A 20,910-nucleotide genomic window follows, 5' to 3' on the forward strand; every position below is an offset into this window, starting at 1 on the left:
GTAAGTCCAACTGCTCAAAGGCCTCCATAATGTGAGGAAGTCAACCCCCATGAAAAGACTGCATACAGATGCTCCACTTAACACACCCAGCCATGGTTTGAGTCAACAACCAGCACCAACATCCAGACATGTGAATGAAGAGCCATCTCTACAAATGGATTCTCTAGCTCTCAGCCATGTGATTTTTCCCAGCTGAAGTCCCAGACATCACAAAGCAAAGCAATCTATCCCTACTATGTCCCTACTGAATTGTCAACCCAAAGAATTTGGGGCTTAATAAATCGTTGTTATCTTAAACCACACAGTTCAGAATGGATCGCTATCCAGCAATTGTAAATGCAGCAGGATTTAACCAAATCTTTCTGAGATCTCCAGCGACTGGGGTCTAGAGCCTTATTTCTAAATTCTGCTACAGGGTGAATCATGTCAGAGCAAGGCTATGGAGAATGCTGGTATCTAAACCCCAGCTTCCTAGATCCAGGTGAGAAACTATTCATTTGCTCTCAGGATGATACATATTCAGAATCAGAGTTTGCCCAGTTTGGGTTAGTTCTTTTTTGAGTCTCCATTTTTTCCAATCAAGGCCACAGCTCCCTTCCAAGAACTTTAGAGTGCAGGATCAAGGGAGCCTACAGAAAAGACAGCCATGCCACTGTATCTGTGAATAACTGACACAGCCAAACTTCAGACTAAGCCTGGCTCAGTTATTTTAGCTTCACTTTGTGTTTTCTCAAAGTATGGTTTGCTCAGCTACTTTTGTAATTTTCTTTTTAACAGGATAGCTGAGAAAAAAACATACAAGGGGGATGGGGGAGCCTCTGTTAAAAACACACATTGTGTCAAATAATTAATTGCTCCCCAAAATACAGTTTAGCTGACAGAACCTCAAATGAAGTCAAACCTCATATTGTCTTATGTTCTTATGTCGATTCCTCTTTTTGGGTCCCTAAAGCAACATTTCTCTAACTTTCTTCTTTGACTGCAACATGGAGAAAAACATTCCTGAGCCTCTTTGTTATAATTTCCTTTTTCAAAGTAATTGCTTAGAATATCACCCCAGTAAATTCAGAAGGTTTTCTTTAAAGTGTTATTCCTTACTTCCAACATGAGTAATTCATACAACTATAAAAGCCCAGCTCCCCATAAAAGATGATTATGTGCTAAAAAGACATTATTTGATTGTGAAACTCTCAAGTTGCTGAGTGGGTTGCAGAAGGATGCCAAAAGAATCCTTTGAGGGGAAATGTCTTTCCCATCTTTTCCTGAAATTGCTTGTTTTCACTTTGGAAGGAAGATGCAAGTGTCTCAGCTTCACAGTTTGAGGAACTTTACCTTGGAGGCAAGAATTCTAGCTATGAGAATCCCAAGATAGTAGCACTAATCAAAAGGCCTCTCATTGGGAGACATAAGCATCCCCACACAAGATAAGAACACCAGTTTCTTATGAATCCTGCTGACAACTATATTTGCCTCCTTCTAGAATAAGAGGTCATCCTAGATTTTCAGAAGTCTACTTATTTCTAGAAATCAAACCCAGGTCACTTTTGTTAATAGGAATGTTCTGGTAGCTTACGGCTTTGTTTTTAATGGCTTTTAAATCTCACAGAAGGATGTTTTGAGGTGGGAAATTATTATAGAAAGAATCATAGTACCAGGAAACTGGGACCCTATAGAGATGGTGACTCATGTGATAGCTAGTCTCCGAGGATATTCTCCAACAGTCTCTCATCTTCTGTATGCATAAACTAAGCCTATATGCTAATACAATTATCTGGCAATTTGTGCTAGATTTTCCATTGCTTTGACTGACTCAATGATAAAGAAGCCGAGTTTTGGTAACCTCTTCTTCCCTGAAGGTACCTTGAGCTACTATTAAGAAATCCAGGTTACCCTGCTGGAGAGAAAGATGAGACACCAAGTGGAGAGAAAGATCACATTCAAAAGCACCAATGTGCAAAATAACTACTGTTTATTAACATTGCATTTCATCAAATCATTAAACTTTCCTGAACCCCAATTTCTGAATTTGTAAAAATAAGGACAATACCAGTTTCACTCTCTTGTGAAAATCAAATGAAATCATTCTCTCTTCTTTAGGTTTATTGAGTACCTTCTGAGGCACTGAGTATAGAACAATAAATATATTATGAACACTATTTTATAAGACACTGCATTCTAGGAGACACATATAAATCCCTGAGCTTAGTCTCAGACTATACTTTAAAAAATTAGTAATAATGATAATAATATGGTATCAGGTTGTATAAGGCATTGAGGGACTATAAAAACAAAACATATAAGGTGTGAGTTGGGTGGAGTATAGAGGGAGAGGGAAAGAGAGAATCTCAAGCAGACTCCATGCCCAGCATGGAGCCCAGTGCGGGACTCAATCTCACAACCCTGAGGTCATAACCTGAGCCAAAATCAAGAATTGGACATTTAAGGGACTGAGCCACCAAGGTGCCTGGCATAATTCTTATCTTTAAGAAGCTTTTAAACTAGTTAAAAAAAAAAACTGGGCCTAGCAAAATAATAAGAATATTGACTGCATATTATTATGTTCTAAATTCTACAAATGCTGCCTGAGAAATTTAAAAACTGGAAAATGAAGGTGGGGTAGTCTTTAAATGCATGATAGAGGGGAGAGCAAGCCAAGTTTCAGTGGAATGTAGGTTTTGTGGAGATAGTGATATGGGAAGGTGATATTCCTAGATGGGAAACAACTTAAACAAGGTTAATAATGAGAGCAGTGTTGTCAGTAGAACTTTCTACTCCAGTGTTATATATGTGTTATATATACGTGTTGTCTACTATATTAGACCCTAGCCACATGTGACCATGGCAGTATTGACATGTGATCAGTGTGATCAAGAAACTAAATTTTTAATTTATTTAAAATAATTAATTTTAATTTAAATAACTACTTGTGGCTAGTGGTTACCATATTGTATGGCATATACTCAAAGGACTTAGAAAAAAGCCATGACTTCTTCTATCACTTTGTGTGATGCCATCCTAGCTCAGTTGACAAACTAAGATTATTTGCCTGCCACTACTTCACCCTGACTATCTACTCTGAAGTATAAAACAGACTATCGAAATAAGTCTTTCCCCGGGCACCTGGGTGGCTCAGTCGGTTAAGCATCCAGGTCTTGATTTCCACTCCAGTCATGATCTCAGTCAGGGTTGTGAGACTGAGCCCTGAATGGGGCTCCACACTGAGCATGGAGTCTGTTTAAGGTTCTCTCTCTTCCTCTCCCTCTGCCCCTCCCCACCTCTCTCTCTCTCTCTCTTGCTCTCTTTCTCACACAAAATAATAATAATAATAATAATAAATGAATAAGTCTTTCCCTGCAACATTAAGTCCAGGGAAACCTCATGAATTGTCATTTTTATTCTATTCTCATATCTACTCCTTGGGTTAATCTGAGCCAAAAGTTTCTCCCTTCAAAGGAGTGGTATTTTCTATAAAATCCAGAGAAGAATGGAACCGTGTATATGGGTGTGTGTGTGTGTGTGTGTGTGTGTGTGTGTAAAGCTGTGTGTAAAGCAATGGAAGTTTATTAAGTGAAGATACCAAAAAACTCTCAGGAGTGAGAGGGGTCACCACAGGGTTGCCAAGAGGGTTTTAAGTGTTGGTCTTTTATAGAAAGCTGACGAAGGAATTTAAATCCATTTACCATATCTACTGATAACACCTTCAATGGCTTACTTCCTTTTCAAGGCCTGGTTATTCTTTGTTGGTCACAGGTGATTATCATAAAGACACCCACCCCACATGACCAATGGACCCCACACGCCTAGAGCAAGGTGGTCCTCCACCTCACACACTTGGGGCAAAGTGGTCTTCCACCCCACTTAAGAAACAAACCAAAAACAACCAGCAATGAAGAAAACAACTAAAAGCCTTTAGTATGTATCAGTTTCCTTGGTTACAGGTAATAAAGAAAAAGGGGAGGAGCAAAACATTTGAAGTATGAATAACTGGAACAGGAGACCAAACCAGATAAAGGACTCAAAACTCACAGTAGCATTTAGACCACTAGCAAAGCAGAGTGAGAAAATGAGGCAATTATCCTTATGGCCCAAAGCAAAAATAAAATCTTTCACCTGGAAACAGCCAGAGAATTTCAAGTGAAAGGATTTTTTGGTTGTTGTTTTCTGTTGTGTTGAGCTGATAATTGCCAGGACTTATTTTCTCAATATACCCTTCGGCATAGCTATAGATAAAACACAGAAGGACCTATCGGGAACGAGAGTCTGCCTGTGATGAACATGATGGGACCCACATCCCTTTAGGAACTAAATCATGGCCAAATAGGAAAACCAGAAGAGAATAGAATATATACAAGTCCAGAAGCTCTGAGGAATATAAGAAGAGATAGCTGCTTTGTTTTTATTTGTTTTTTTCAAGAGGCTTTCGATGATGCTTCATGCCCAGCTGTCAACACTAAGTTGAAGAAGGCATGAGTTGGGAGGGAGGGAGCGGTATTCCAGAAGCAGCAACAGCAGCCATCCACATTACTGTTTGTTCACATTAGTAGGCACTGGCAGGCCATTTTGTCATGACTTGTCCTATTTCTCTCCAGCAGACCTATGAGAAAGTCTCATTGGAGTGTGGAAAACATGCATATGGATGCCCTAATGCCGGGAAATGGCGCCTAGGGAAAAGTATACTCGTTAGGTTAGTTAGTGAGAAGGAGAAATAAACCAGATAACAAGAAATCAACTCCAGAATCAGTTTGGATAATTGTCCTGGATTTGAAATGCCTTTCTGCCAAGACCCAGCAGATCCAGAAAACCAGAGTAAGTGCTATAGTATAGTAGGGAAAACTCGAGTGATGTATTAGCCAGTGTAGGACAGGCAGCTGGGACTGGCTTTGCCCTCCAGCAGGTTAAAAGGCCGACACTGTGGAGCGAGGCTCTCCATGCGTACATCAACCACAAAAGAATCCCCCTCACTGTTCAGCGCATTGTGCTGGAGCAGTCAGATTTCCAGAAATAGACTCGCCCAAATCCCTTTTTATATTTTCCAGAGCTGAAGCTGAACTTTCAAGGGGCATGACTTTGCTTTTATTTTTTACTCTTCTTTTCATCGATGATTGAATTCCCTAGCATTGCTTTCAGATCAGATGTTATTTTGGGCACAACTCAAAGAAAGCCCTCCATATACATTGAGAAGCAGTGGGTGGCAAAAAAGTTCAACTTCATTCCTGATTGAGCAAAGAGACACGTAAGGGGGTCCAGGAGAGGGGGGGAAATGCTAAAGGCTCCAAAGTCCTTGGAATGAACAAGTATTTGGCTACATGGTGCTGGCTGATGTTCAAAGTCTACCAAGTTTTAAGGAAGGATTTTCAGTTTTTCAAGTATCAGAGCTATTGTTCACATTTGCTATCATCACAACCAACATATTTAACCACTAATTATGCTTGTAATTAAAAATTTTAGGAGTGCCTGAGTGGCTCACTCTGTTAAGTGGGTGACTCCTGATTTTGGCTCAGGTCAGATCTCAGGGTCTTGAGATTGAGCCCCATGTCAGGGTCCTGCTCAGTGGGGAGCCAACTTGTTTCCCTCTCCCTCTGCCCCTCCCCCTGCTCAAGCAGTGCTTTCTCTCTCTCTCTCTCTCTCTCTCTCTCTCTGGGATAAATAAATAAATCTTTAAAAAAAGAAATTAAAAATTTTAACAGTAGAAGCTATACAAAGTCACCATGGTTTTGCAGCTAAAACCTGAGCTAGGCTTCTCTCAATAGCATATTAACTCTCCAGTCTTTATTCATAAGTTACCGTCAAAATTCCACTCCTCCCTCTCGTCTGCCAGGAGAGATTTGTTAAGTCTGAAACCCTGTGCAAAACCATTTGCCTAATTGTCTCACTTAATTTTCATAATCACACATCAAGGGAAAATTGGGGATCAGGCAGATAAATAACTTGCCCAAGAATAGACAGATCATAATCAGATCTAATGTGATATTTACACTCAAAGGCCTTCTGTCTGACCACAAGGAGAAAGGAGCATTTACTTTAAATTCAATATTTGAAGATTTTAAGATAATGACCTGCAGTAGGGAAGTCCCAGTACATCCAGTGACGTGCCCACAGGAAGACAGCACAGGCCATTATTTTTTCTTTATTGGTTCCAAGGTGTATTGGAGAAGCAATATCACTTTAATTTACTCCCCAGGGACAAAATAACAAAATATATTGGCATCTTGAACCTGCCGAAACAGAATTGAAATTTTTGTGGGTCCTTCTTTCCTTCCTTGGAAGCCTAATCCATCAGGAACCACCTGGGACAGCACCCACACACACTGCCACATCGCTTCTCAGCTGGGCTCTTTCCCGACAAGCTTCTCAGCTGGATCCTAGGCAAAGAAAATGTGTTTTTGCTTGGGGAAAAAATAACAACAGCAGCAGCAACAAAAGGAAAAAATCCATAGCAGCCCACCCACATCTCCATCTTAAGAAGCTAAAATCAAATGGGGCAAATAACTGAGAACAAGCTTCATATATTCAGACCTAGAGTTTAAAAAAAAAAGATTTTCACCAACTTTAGACGTGTAATGAGAACCCTTCAGCTCTCACTGAAGATGTCTTCAAACAAACGGGGAAGTATCCAAGCCCCAAATATATATCTACTTTGTTTACCCAATATACATCTATTTTATCTACTTTGCTTGAAGACAAGAAACTTAAGCCCTACTTTTCTCTTTGACATTTCTTGGTGGCAGAGTGGTAGACTCATTATTAAAGAAGACTGTTCTCTTGTTCGGAGCCATTCTTAAGAAGATGAAATATATTAAAATATGACTATCCAGGGGATGGTGACAAATTTGCGGATGATTTTTATCTCTATCATTTTTACTAATCTCTATTTCCTATTTCAAAATGATTGCCTTGCATATGTTGTTAAAAGCTGTCTTATTTAGAAAGGAGAGTTACAACTTGCATGTAAGGAAATAAAAAGAAGAAACTGGTATGTTCCTAGAACTTCTGAGATAGCTAGGAAAACGATTTTAAGGCTTCAGTGGGCCCCTATAGTTCTCAGGGTTTTGCCTTTGGGAATTCAGTTTGAGCATGAATAGAATGTTGTGGACATCTCCCTGGAGCAGAAGGCAGCAAGTCAATTCAGCAGTGGGATGACCTTGAGCAGATCAATTAACTTCTCCAGTTGTTGATTTGCTTATTAGAAAAAGATACACTGTATACACTCTAAAGACCTCTTGCAGTCCTAACTGTGCTCAGAATTCAACGCAATGTGCCATATTTAGACTGTAATGAATGCTGCTGCTTGAGATAATTAGGTATCCTTTGGGATTGCAAGATGGTAAATGGATGCCTGTTTCTCTCAAAGGATATTATTCCCCCATCTGCCAATTCCCTTGAGTCAAGATAATAATCATTAGTCCCTTCCTGAATTTGTTCTTGTCTCTTTTATTACACATATAGTTTGAAAATGATGTACACTCTCTTATCCCATGCTGAGATGTATTTCAGAAAGCAAGGCAGACAGTATTGTCTGTCCCATCACCATTTCTATAGTCAAATTGTCATCACCCTTAACCTACTGGAAAATACCCCAGAACCTCAAAAGAACCCCAAAACAGAGTGGTTAGATGTAATGTGACAAATACAATGATAGCAAATACATGGGGAAGGGCATTTCTATATGAGCTGGCCAGAAAAGACCTCTCTGAGGAAGAAGGGTGTAAACTAAGATATGTTAGATAAAGAATCATGCATGAGCAAGGCAAGGGAAGAACTCCCCAAGAGGAAGGAACAGCATGTACTAAGGTCCTGAAGTGGGAAGAAGAGTGCCATATTCCAGGAACTCAGAGAAGTCCCGTGTGATCAGCCAGAGAGAAAAGCACATGAAATGAACTTGGAGAGCCGGAAGGCCTGGTTCATACATCACACTGCAGGCCGTGCTATGGTTTGCTGCTGAGCACAGCAGGAACCATTCCACAGAGGTATGTTATCAGATCCAAGTCTTTGAAAGAAAAAGTACTCCAGCTGCTATGTGGGAACTCAATGTTTGGAGTGTGGGGTAGCAAGAATAAAGGTGGAAAGAACAGTGGGAAGGGTTCAGAGAACTCTGCAACAGCTCCAAGAAGAGTTGACTGGACTCAGATGGTGACAATGGAAATGGGGAATCTGGGTGATATTTGGAGATACGTTTGAGATATATATATTCTACTTTTGGAAGTAGAAACAACAGAACTTGTTAATAGATAAGATGTGACGGGGGTGAGTAGCTGAAGGGAAGCGATGACTACTCGGGTTCTGGGTCAAGTAACAAAAAGACAAAGAAATTTTGGGAGAAACCCCAATTTGTGTCATGAAAGCAAGACTTGTCTGTGTACAGATGATGTTTAAACAAGGAAAATAAATGAGTTTCCTAGGTAGAGAAAAGACAGAGGAGAGTGGAGGACACGAGGCCACTATCAGGGACTATACTATTTACAACAGAGAGTGAGATGGAACCAAGACGGAAACCAAGAGGGAACCAAGGGAGAATACTGTCCCAAAACCCAAGAGTGGAAAATATTTCAAGAAGGAAAAATAGTGGGGTACCTGGGTGGCTCAGTGGGTTAAAGCCTCTGCCTTGGGGTCAGGTCATGATCCCGGAATCCTGGGATCGAGTCCTGCATCGGGCTCTCTGCTCAGCAGGGAGCCTGCTTCCTCCTCTCAATCTCTCTCTCTCTCTCTCTCTCTCTCTCTCTGCCTGCTTGTGATCTCTGTCAAATAAATAAATAAAATCTTTCTTTAAAAAAAAAGGAAAGAAAAATAGTAAACTAGGTCTAATGCTACCCAGAAGTTTGATAAAATGAAGTCTGAAAATTAACCGCTGCACATAGCAACATGGATGTCATTGGTGACCTTAACAAAGGAAGTTTTTTAGTATTAAAGTTTTTAAGTTTTTAAAGATATGTTAGTGAAGTCAGCTTTGGTGTATCAAGGAATGAACTGGAAGAGAGAAGGCAAAGGTAACACACATATGCAATTCTTTGAATGAGAAATATACTAATATGACTCAAAATTCAAGCAGTACAACAGAATATGGAGGGTGAAGTCTCCCTCCCACACGTGTCCATATGCCCCACTGTTCTTCCCGAGTTAGTCTATGCCTAAGTATGCAATGTGCTTGCCTTTTTTGTTTGCTTGTTAAACAAATGACAGTGCACTATATACACAGTTCTGAGCCTGCTTTTTTCATCTAAAAATGATCCTAGAGATCATTCAATATCACCATATAAAGAGTTTTCTTAATCTTTTACAAACTAGTATTCCGGGGTGCCTGGGTGGCTCAGTAGGTTGAAGTCTCTGCCTTCAGCTCAGGTCATGATCCCGGGGTCCTGGGATCGAGCCCTACTTCGGACTCTCTACTCATCAGGGAGCCTGCTTCCCTTCCTCTCTCTGCCTACCTCTCTGCCTACTTATAATCTCTGTCTGTTAAATAAACAAATAAATAAACTAGTATCCCATTGAAAGGGTTTAACAATGTATTTAATTAGCCCTATTTGACATTTTGCTATTAAAGGCAGAGATGCAATAAATATCTTTGTGTGTATGTCATTTTGTAAATGTGCAGGTTTATGTACTCAAAATTATATACTAATTTTGGATGTGGAATTATTATCTCAAAAAGTGTGATTTGGGAAAATACCGTCAAATGCTATAGATGCAGAAGACTTTCTTGTCTGGGATTGTACAAATTTAACCCAGAACTTTTCCAAACCTCTGAAACTATAATGGCAAGGCCCTTCCATCATTCTTCTCTGCAAAATTAATTGGCATGGGGTACCATCTTTAAAAACATCACAAATTATTCCACCTTTAAACATATTCCAAATTAGTTGTTAAAGGAAAAATTGGTACTTCCTAAATAGGTAAAATTTTTGGTCTCAGAGCTCTGAACATCATGAGATTAAATCAGCAAAGTAGAAATTTCTTTTTTTTTTAGTAGAAATTTCTGATAAAGTTCCTCCTAACACTAGACCAATTAAACAAAGTTCCAGGTGACAAATTAATATCCAAATGAGTTTCGAGGCATTTTCTTCTTATATTCTATCAGTTTTGTGAATGTAGACGCTTTTTGTACATAATGCTTAATATCGAAGAGGGTAAGAAGTCTAAAAAAACAATTAGCTTTTTTTTTGTTTTTGTTTTGTTTTGTTTTCCTATTTTTTTGCAATTTATTTTTTTTCCAATTGTGATTATGTTACATAGGATCATGACCTCCATCTTGTGAGAAGATTCTCTCCCTTGCTTGCTCTGATGAAGCAGGTGGACATGTTGTGAGGCTCATGGGACAAGGATCTAAAGACAGTCTCAAGGCACTGACGGTAACCTCCAGCCCATACCAGCAAGAACTGGATCACTCTACCCTACAACTATAGGGAAATGAATTCTGCCAAAAACCATGTAAGCTTAGAAGAAGATATCCTCCCACCTGCGTCCTCAGGTAAGAATCCAGGCTTGCCTGATGTCTTCACTGCATCCTTGCAATGAGCTAACTAAGCTATGCCTGGACTCCTGACTCACAGAAACTGTGAGATAATACACTTGTGCTTTTTAAGCTACTGCATTTGTGTTACTCATCAAGTCAAGTTAATAGAGCATGATTTTCATAATTGGGAAAAACTTAAATTCTGCTGTATTTCATAAGATGGAGTAAAGTTTAGCTCCAATTATGACCCAAAAAAGTTTGTACAGGTTTTAGTCCAATTAATAAAGTTGTGGTTTCCCTCTAAAGAAGCCTGACTTTCATAATTCAAAATGTGAACTCTGGTAATTTTATGATACAGGTCATTTTATGTAATATATCCTTCCATTTCAAAACATGCAAGGTAAATGTAGATCTGAAGTGGATGCTAATAAGAAGAGTATAAGCATTGCTCTGATTTTATTGTTTAATTCTCTATTTGCTATGACTTCCAAACTTGAAAAAATTTTATTTCTCTGATTCCAGACTACAGAGTAGAAAAGGTATAAAAAAAAAAAAAAAAGAGAGAGATTAGCATTTACTCTATGCCTGCTATATACCAAACCTGAACTGGATGTTGAACATATACTCTTTCCTTTAATTTTCACAATTGCCCTGGAAGGCAGGTGTTAACTTCACCATTCAACTTTAATATGCACCACTGGCAATCTTGCCAATGCAGATTCTGATCTAGTAGTGTGGGTGGGGCCTGATTCCGCTTTCCCAACAAGCTTCCAGATGGTTCCAATGTTGTTGATCAGTGTTCCACTGCACTTGTTTTCCCTGGTTTCCCACCTCTCCGGCCCCTTCCCAAATGACCCAAACCTATTAGAATATAAACTATTTAGGGAAATATAAACTGAACTAAGGAAATGAATATAAAATGGCTTTTTAACCAAGATGGAGTTGCTCTGGCTAAATAGGTCCTTACAAGGTGTACCAAAATGTTTTGGTCAGGTCACTTTAGTAATCCATAAGCTAAGAGAACTTTAGGAGGCATATAGAAACTGAGTTGTTAGTGTCCATCTGAAGAGTAAAACACAAAACACATATACTTACAGATATTGTGATGTAACTTGGTGTGGATGTGCAAAGAAGGAGATTTCATTTAGAGATAGCCAGTGAGAAATTATAGGCATAGACCCTTCTATTTCCAAGGATTACTTTAAAGAGTTGACTGGGAATATCCCAATATCCTGTAAAAATCAACATCCATGTATATTTTCACTGTTAAAATTTAAATAAAAAACAACTCCTTTCTTCTTATGACATTCAATCCCTAGAAAGGAAGAATTTCTTAATCTCTCAATGATAGTCAGTCAATACTTGAGCCTGTAAGCTGAGGGTGGTCGCTCTCTTCAGAGACAGCCCTGGCCGGTCAGTCTGACTTCTAATGCTTAGCATAGAATAGAGTTTTGCATAACTTTCACCTTGCCTCAGTCTCGTTCCCCTGGCCGATCAGTCTAACTTTTAATACTTATCATAAAATAAAGCTTTAAATAACTTTCACTTTGTCTCAGTCTCGTTTCGTTTAATAACGGACCTAACATACCTAAGAGATCTAAGAAGATTCTTCTTGAAGAGGCAAGAAATGTAATGCTGTTTGCCAGTCACCTAACCAAAACAGTTTAGTTTTCCTACTTTGCAATGAATGCACTTAGAATAACTGTGAAGTTAACTACAATTAATGCTCAACCTTAATTCTTTTTTTTAAGATTTTTTTTTGTTTTTTGTTTTTTGTTTTATTTCTTTTTAGTGTTCCAGAATTCATTGTTTATGCACCACACCCAGTGCTCCATGCAATAGGTGCCCTCCTTAATACCCACCACCAGGCTCACCCAACCTCCCACCCAACTTCCCTCCAAAGCCCTCAGTTTGTTTTTCGGAGTCCACAGTCTCTCATGGTTTGTCTTTAAAGATTTTATTTATTTATTTATTTATTTGTTTGTTTGTTTGTTTATTTGAGAGAGAGAGCTCAAGAGAGTAGGGTCAGGAACAGAGGGAGAGGGACAAACAGACTCTGTGCTGAGTGCAGAGCCCCAAGCGGGGCTCCATTTTACAACCCTGAAATCATGACCTGAGCTGAAATCAAGAGGCAATTGATTGCGGAACAGACTCAGACATCCAGGTGCCCCCAAACTTTTTTCTTTAAATGTAAATTGATATGCAAAACACAGCTAAATTCCATTAGATTTGAAATGATCCTGATAAAGAGCACATTCTTCATTAAATTTTAACCAGGAGCTCTATTAATTACACATCTCAAAACAGACCCTTGATAGCTTGATTAAAAGGTTTCTTGCTTCATGTTGTGACACTCCTTCCCATGTGGTTTCCAGTTTTATTATCAGGGGAACACTTTTTTCATCACTGTTTGCTAGGGAGGGCATTCTAGGTTAAAACTTGAATTTCTGAGGATTTATTTCAACCCTCTTTAAGACTTTGGTATTTGAAAGGATTTATGTACCAAAGTGTTAAAGTATGTACAACGCACAAATTCTTGAATCCCGAAGAAATCAAATGTCTTCTGGTTTCCCTTCTGTCTACATTATTAAAACCCCTTCAGGGCAAAAGCTCCAATATACACATTATCACTAACAAAAAATATATATAATTTAAGCCCCATACTTGATTTTTTTAGGGGGTTTTGTATTACTGCGTATAAGTAATATGAAGGTGGAGTTTTCATTTTTAACCAATTCTCCTCCATATTCTGACTCAAACCACTACCACCACAAATGAAAGATTTTTTCCTTTTTAAAATAATTTTTGAACAAATAAATTTTATTGTATTTTATATGGAAAGCAATAAAAGATTTATTTTAAAGTCTGTCACTCAAAGAAAGCTACTTTTTTTGCTGTATTTCTATCCATTCTTTAAACATGTATTTGTGTATGTATATGTGTGTGTATAGAGTCTTGTTACAAAATTAATGCATACTTATTATATAAGAAAACATTAATTTGAAAGTTAACACTTCTTATAATCCCACACTCAAAGATAACTATCACTGATAGTTTTTTCTAATATTCCATTATTCTCTTCCATATTCTAATCATACACTTATTCATTTACTGTTTGCTGAGTATTTACTATGTTTTAGGCACCATTTTCTATACAGTAAAAATTACAGCACCAAAAAATTGACAAACTCTGCCTCCATGGTGCTTATATTGTAATGGAAAGAAACAGATAAAATAAATAAATAAGCAAACCATTTAGCATGTTAAATGCTGTTCACTGCTACAGAGAAAAATCAATGTAAATTTTTGATGTTTTGAATCTCGACTTTTTTCCATACTTAAACTTATCATATATTTATGTCTATGTTATTAACATAATTTAACATGTAGATATCTCACAGTTAACTATTCACCCATTATTAAACATTTGCAGTTTCTAATTTTCCACTTTTTTTAATTTTTTATTTTTTATAAACATATATTTTTATCCCCAGGGGTACAGGTCTGTGAATCGCCAGGTTTACACACTTCACAGCACTCACCAAAGCACATCCCCTCCCCAATGTCCATAATCCCACCCCCTTCTCCCAACCCCCCTCCCCCCAGCAACCCTCAGTTTGTTTTGTCAAGCAGAGAAAGACAACTATCATATAATTTTCCACTGTCTTAAACTTTGTAATTGTCTTTCACTGTTTTGTATGCCAATACATGGTCTTCCTACATAATTTTTTAAAAATATTTGATTTATTTATTTGAGAGAGAAAGAGGGCCAGGGAGAACATGAGAGCAGCAGAGGGAGAAGCAGGCTCTCCACTGAGCAGGAAGCCCCATATGGGGCTTCATCCTGGAACTCTGCGATCATGACCTGAGCTGAAGGCAGACGCCCAACCAATTGAACCACCTAGGCACCCTCCTACCTAGTTTTTAATCAACTCAAATACAAGGATGATGTCCCCTTCAATCTTTATGTCCCAAGAATGATCCTCTGTACAAAGCTCCCTACTCATCTACATTCAGTGAATGTTTTTTGAATAATAAACACACAGCCTAATAAGTTAAAAGTTAATTACAGAAATGTAAGTCCTCAAGGGACACTGAAGTAACACTGAAAGTAAGCTCCAGGCTAAACAAGGACAATGGTAGGATAGGGGTACACCGTATTTTGAGAAAACTCTACAGATAGAAACCTTCTTGCCTCCTAGTTGTATCACTGGGGAAAGAGAGAATTTGGCTTGAAACTGTGAAGTGCAATTCCAGTGATTTATGTTTTAATAGGATATATGCTCTTCCTACTAGAAACTATATGTCATATGTTTAATTGATAGAAAAGCCTGAAAGGACAGGGCATAGTGTGTGGGTGAGAGGAGAGATAAAAGGACCTACAGATCATCCTATATAAATGTTCTGAGAAAGCTTGATTCTCATGTCACAGATGATTTACCTGTATTGCTACCCGAAAGCAGTAAGAGGGACCAGATCTCCACCTCCACTGAGTAGCTACCATGTGCCAGGCATGCTAGTAGGCACTGAGAGAAACAACAGGTCTTCATGGAGTTTCGAGAGTGGAAACAGAATGGAAGTGGGCAATGAGGAAGGGAGACAGACAACCACAATGTAAGCAAACAAGTAAATGATTGAAAATTGTGGTAAGTGCTCGGACACAGGTCCCAGGAGTCATTTGGTGGAGGCAGGTATATACTGAAAGTAAGAGCATTTCTGAGGAGAAGACACTAGACCTAAGACCTGAACAATTAAGTAAGTCATCCATACAGAGAACAAGGGCAGAGGGTGGAGTGACGGGAGGAAGAAGAATGATCCAAGTAAAGACCACAGCATGGGCTTGACTGTGAAGAAGCCAATTTAACCTCAGAATGTTTGCCGCTCTCCTCTTTCATTTGCACAACCCAGGTGTTCCCATCCTGGCTTCCTGCCTCAGCCTATTTTCAACAGCCTGTTTCCCAATTAAATTTTAACTTGTGTTTCAGTGACTTAGCATCCTGTTCTCTAACAAAACAATTTATTTTGATGTACTCAGACTAGATGAAGTCCCATGTGATACAATATTTTTGCAGATTTTAATTTTTCTCTAACACAAATCACAATTGTTGTGTGTGTGTGTGTGTGTGTGTAGACTTATATAAAAAAAATTCTAACCAATATTTCCTAAGTCTAGCTAGAGGTAATATTTATGTAAATACATTCAGCCAAAGAATACTCAAGCATTCAGTGATCACAGGAAAACTTCACCTGAATACTTAAATGTATCTAAATTGATTTTGAAAGTGTCTTAGAAAATCAAGATTCTACGTTTTTAAATTACACTATTACTTATTTACTTTACTATTACTTATTTACTTGGAAAATAAGTTTTAAAAATTAGAGTCCTTTTGGTATTTTCTTGATGTAGAGAAAAATCCTCGCTTTTTTAAATAACTGAATTCATTCAAATTTAATAAGTTCAATGAATTAATTATTATGAAGTTGATGCATAAAACCAATCTGTTATTGGAAACTTATAAACTAAAATGAACAAGTATAATTTTCTTCCGTCACAAACTTTTTTTTAAGATATTATTTATTTATTTGACAGAGAGACTGCGGGAGAGGAAACACAAGTGGGGTGAGTGGGAGAAGGAGAAGCAGGCTTCCCAGGATCCTGGTATCATGACCTGAGCCAAAGGCAGACTTTAACCGACTGAGCCACCCAGGCGCCCCTGTCACAAATTTTTTTTTATTAATTTTTTTTATTAGTTTCTTTTCAGTGTAACAGAATTCATTGTTTCTGCACCACACCCAGTGCTCCATGCCATATGTGCCCTCCATAATACCCACCACCTGGCTCCCCCAACCTCCTTTCCCCCACCCCTTCAAAACTCTTAGATTGTTTTTCAGAGTCTATATAAATTTCCCACAATATTCAACTCTGGCTTACAACCCAGTTTTTGAATTTTTACAGTAAAATTGTCAACTTTATAGGAAATCTCTGAAAACATACATAAACTCAACAAAATAATTTGATTTAACTTTAGTATCATGGTAAATACTATGGAAGTGTTCACTTTTTTATGTGTGGTCAATGGAAACAAAATTTAATATTTAACTCTGGTCTTTAATTTCTTTTTTTTTTTTAAGATTTTATTTATTTATTTGACAGAGAGAGATCACAGTAGGAGAGAGGAAGGGAAGAGATCACAGAGAGAGAGGAAAGGAAGCAGGCCCCCTGCTGAGCAGAGAGCCCGATGTGGGACTCGATCCCAGGACCCTGAGATCATGACCTGAGCTGAAGGCCGCAGCTTAACCCACTGAGCCACCCAGGAGCCCAGTCTTTAATTTCTTAAACATTCTCACATCCATTGTTTTCTCCATGTTCCTATTACTGAAAAAAAAATTAGCCTCTAATCTTAGTTTAATTTTTATTATTTCTATTGATATTCAATAGATGCAAAGGAATAATTATAAAACATGCGTAAGGCATAAAGAAGAACAATAGAGGAACCCATTTGTGTTCATGCGCTCATCAAGTTATTTAAGAAATAGAACACTTCCAATTAACTTCTGATGTTCTACAATGCATAACCTCAAACATATGTCACCAGTTCTGAAACTAAAATATTAGATATAAAAGAATTTAGATGCTTCTGTTTTCCTGAACATTAGCTTACTTAATGAAATAAGTTGTGTGTTTCTGAAGGTTTAATTATAGAACAAATATTCAAGCATTTAAAGAAATGTAAAAATGGCTGAGAAACATGAAAAAGTAGAAGAAAGGGTACCCACACAAAAATAGAGATCATTTATGATTCTCTATGAAAACCAGGACAAATAGGTGATGAGAAGAGTAAATCAGAATAGGATTCATGAAACGAAGTACCAAATGCCAACAGTCAACAACAGATCATTGCAGAAAGAAATGAACCTGAACGCTAACCTTTATTTTTTTAACCAATATTTTATTTATTTATTTATTTGGCAGAAACAGAGAGAGAGAACAAGCAGGGGGAGAGAAGAAAAGGGGGAAACAGGCTCCCTCGATCCTAGGACCCTAGGATCATGACCTGAGCTGAAGGCAGATGCTTAACCAACTGAGCCACCCAGGCACCCTGAACTCTAAGCTTTAAAATGGACAATATCTGAGATAAGAATTCAAAATCTAAAACGAACACAACAAATGCTGTTTGAATGATAGTGTTTGATATCAGCTCTTTTATGGGAACTGTTTGAAAGAAATACATCTAGGGAAAAACTACAAGGGACATATGTGTGGGATAACAACCAAGCCAAGGGATATGCATTAAATGGGCACCAAGGGTCACTCATTGTCTGTATTACTCACAGGGAACTATTTGTTGGTTTCTTCTCAGAATTTTCTCTTAGATGTGTAAATAAGAAAATGAAATACATCAACATTTTATTTAGCATCAGGTGCCTCTAGAATAACTTATATTAACATTATGTGCAACTATTTTTTCAATGTATTCCTCCTTCCTTCCAAAGGTTTCATGAAAAATGATCCTGACTTCTTCATTACTATATCCCAAATTGGCCAGCTCAGTGTCTAACATAAGAATATGCTCATTAAATATTTGCTGACTGATAACAAATAAGTTAATTGTTTCAAAATGTATCTCCAAAGGAACAATATACTTGATTTTTAATAATAGTCCCCAAAATTTTCAATATTCAAGTCTTTATTTCAAATCCACATCAATCCCTTATTTTGAGAAACTTATTCTATCACATTATAATCATTAATGTGATTAATGATCTCTAAACAAAAGCATTTAATCCTAATCAGTACTTCCAATTCCCTCCAGAAAACCAGCATTATCTCCTTAAATTCTAAGATACCAGCCAAAATTAAGGTGTGATGATGTTATATCAAGTCCCTATTGTCTAATAACCAAAGAATTTCATTTAGGCTTTTTGGAAATATTGAAAATAATTCACACTGCCCAGCAAGAGTCTTCTCTCTGCTCAATTTAAAATAACTCCTTTTGCTTACATGCCTGCTACAACCTTCAAAATTGCCCTCAATCCTACTCATACAAAAAAAAAAAATTATCTTCACATTTCACAAAAGACAATCCGTACTGCCTTCTTCTTCCTCATCCCCAAAGCCTCATACTGCCCTCACAATGCTGTCCCAAAGAGAAAAGGAATTTTACACTACCACTGGCTCAGTTACAGGGAGAATGTTAGTAGTTTTAAGAATATGGCCTTTTTATGGACATTGGGGAGGGTATGTGCTTTGGTGAGTGCTATGAAGTGTGTAAACCTGGCGATTCATAGACCTGTACCCCTGGGGATAAAAATATATGTTTATAAAAAATAAAAAATTTAAAGAAAAAAGAATACACCCTTTCTTCATGGTCAATTAATCTTCAACAAAACAAGAAAGAATATCCAATGGAAAAAAGACAGTCTCTTCAACAAATGGTCTTGGGAAAACAGATGCAATAGAGTAGAGATGTTGATATGAGTGTTTGAGGTTAATAGGAGGACATAGAGAGGGGTTTTAAGCAGACTGATTAAGGTATTAAGGACTTGGCTCTCCATGCTGCATGTGGGATGGAGCAGTGATTCCCAATTTTGATTGCACATTATAATCACTTGGGGCAAATATTTAAATGTCTCATACTCAGACCAATTAAGTCAGAATCTCTGGAGTGAGACCCAAGTACCAGTCATTTGTGTCTTTTGGGCTGAATCCAATGCACAACCAGGTTAAACCCACTGACCACTGGATGGAGGAAGCATGAATGAGAGCAGGAATCCAATTAGGAGGCTTGCATTAGTCCACATGAGAGAACATTGGAGCTTGGACGATGATGATGGCATGAAGATGAATAGCTTTTCTCTATATTTTAGGAAGAATATACAGGAATTTCCTATTAATTGGTGTAGAGCAGGGATAGGATGTCAGAGAAAGTAAAATCAGGGGCGGTTCCTACATATCTACATGCATGTTGGCTATTCCCTGGTAAAGGAAAAGATAGGAGAAAAGCAAGTTGGATAGGGGGGATGAGTTCAGGACATGTTAAATTTTAGATATAAGTGAATCATCCAAATGGAAATGGTAAGCATGTAGTTGGGCTCAGATTAAAAAAAAAAAAAAAAAAAAAAAAAAAAAAAAAAGAATGAAAGAAAGAAAGAAAGAAAAAAACTGGACCAGAAACATAAAACTGGGGATCATCAGGATGTAGGTTAATTTTGAGCCTTATGATAGGTGAAATACAGTAAAACATAAGGAAAAAAAAGAAGGAAAGTACTGCATGTTAATCCAGAAAAGTCACAACATGTTGATGTAAATCTGTGTATGTTTAGTCTTCCAAGTGATTTGGATAATGAACCAGGCCGGAAACCAGTTTTATAATATTGTTGTTCTAAAAAATTCTCTGGCAAAGGTACTTCTCCCATGTTTCAAATAATCCCAAGAAATCTAGGAAGGGGAATATGTTTCTCAAAATACTTAGTGAAAATAATTACTGGGGGAATTCATGAAGAAAAGATCATTAAGGCAATAGAGAAACAACAATGGATGAAAAGTATGATGTGTGTTATGACTCGGTTTCTTAAAGAAGGATAAATGACTAATTGGATGGATATGAACATTCTGAATATCCTGGTTTCTTGTACCAGTCATTCGAGACCAGGTAATTAAGCACATGCTCTCACAAAGTATTTTTTCCAGACACTTGTACCAAACTTTTAGATCCTGCTAATGTCAGAAGGAATCGTGAAGGGACAAACGGAAGCTCTAAAATGGAACTGTAATTACAGCAAAGAGCATAACTATTACTTATAATTACAGGCTTCTCAAGAGTTTTTCTTTCCTTCCATTTCCAGAGATTTGACCCCTTCACAGGTAAAGTAATTATAAATACTAGGGAAGAAAGACAGATTTAAAGGTTATCTGTCAGGAGGGGGGAGCATATGCTTCACACATTTCTGTATTTTCATGAAAGGAGACTAAAAAACATGGTGAATGCCATCTTAAGAAATAGGTGCTTAACGTCAGAATGAATATAAATAATTTATTTAAATGTTATATTGCAGGGCAATACCTGTACCTTCTAATGGATAATAAAGTAGCACAAAAAGTAGTTTCATTCCAAATAATCTGTTAAAATTAAGGGATCTCCAAAGAGAAGTTTGGTAGCAAATAAGAATATCAAGATAGCATATCAGTTCTCTGAGCAGCTATTTTCCATTTTAACCTCCACCAAATGAGGAGACAACTCTATCCAGAGAGATCTGATCTCTCTGCCTCCTCTCCCTAGATAATCTCATTCTCTCACAACACTCATGTTTATGTGGGTAACTCCCAAATTCACTGTTGAACAGAGTGATCTTGAAATTGTCTAGGTAAATGATCTAGTCGGCCAGTCTCTAATCTCACATTTTTCATGGCCTCCTGGATAACTTTAGACAATTTTAGATCACTCTGTTAACACTGATTGCAT

General features: G+C 37.7%; 1 pseudogene; it reads left to right on the plus strand.

Annotated features, from left to right (window-relative positions):
- Positions 1-423: 423 nt before the first annotated feature.
- Positions 424-20,910, plus strand: part of LOC123394333 — a 66,745-nt pseudogene continuing 46,258 nt past the window's right edge.

Source organism: Mustela putorius, unplaced genomic scaffold (genome assembly GCF_011764305.1).
Source record: "Mustela putorius furo isolate JIRA1106 unplaced genomic scaffold, ASM1176430v1.1 tig00003834_pilon_pilon_pilon, whole genome shotgun sequence".
In the NCBI taxonomy this organism is placed as follows: Eukaryota; Metazoa; Chordata; class Mammalia; order Carnivora; family Mustelidae; genus Mustela; species Mustela putorius.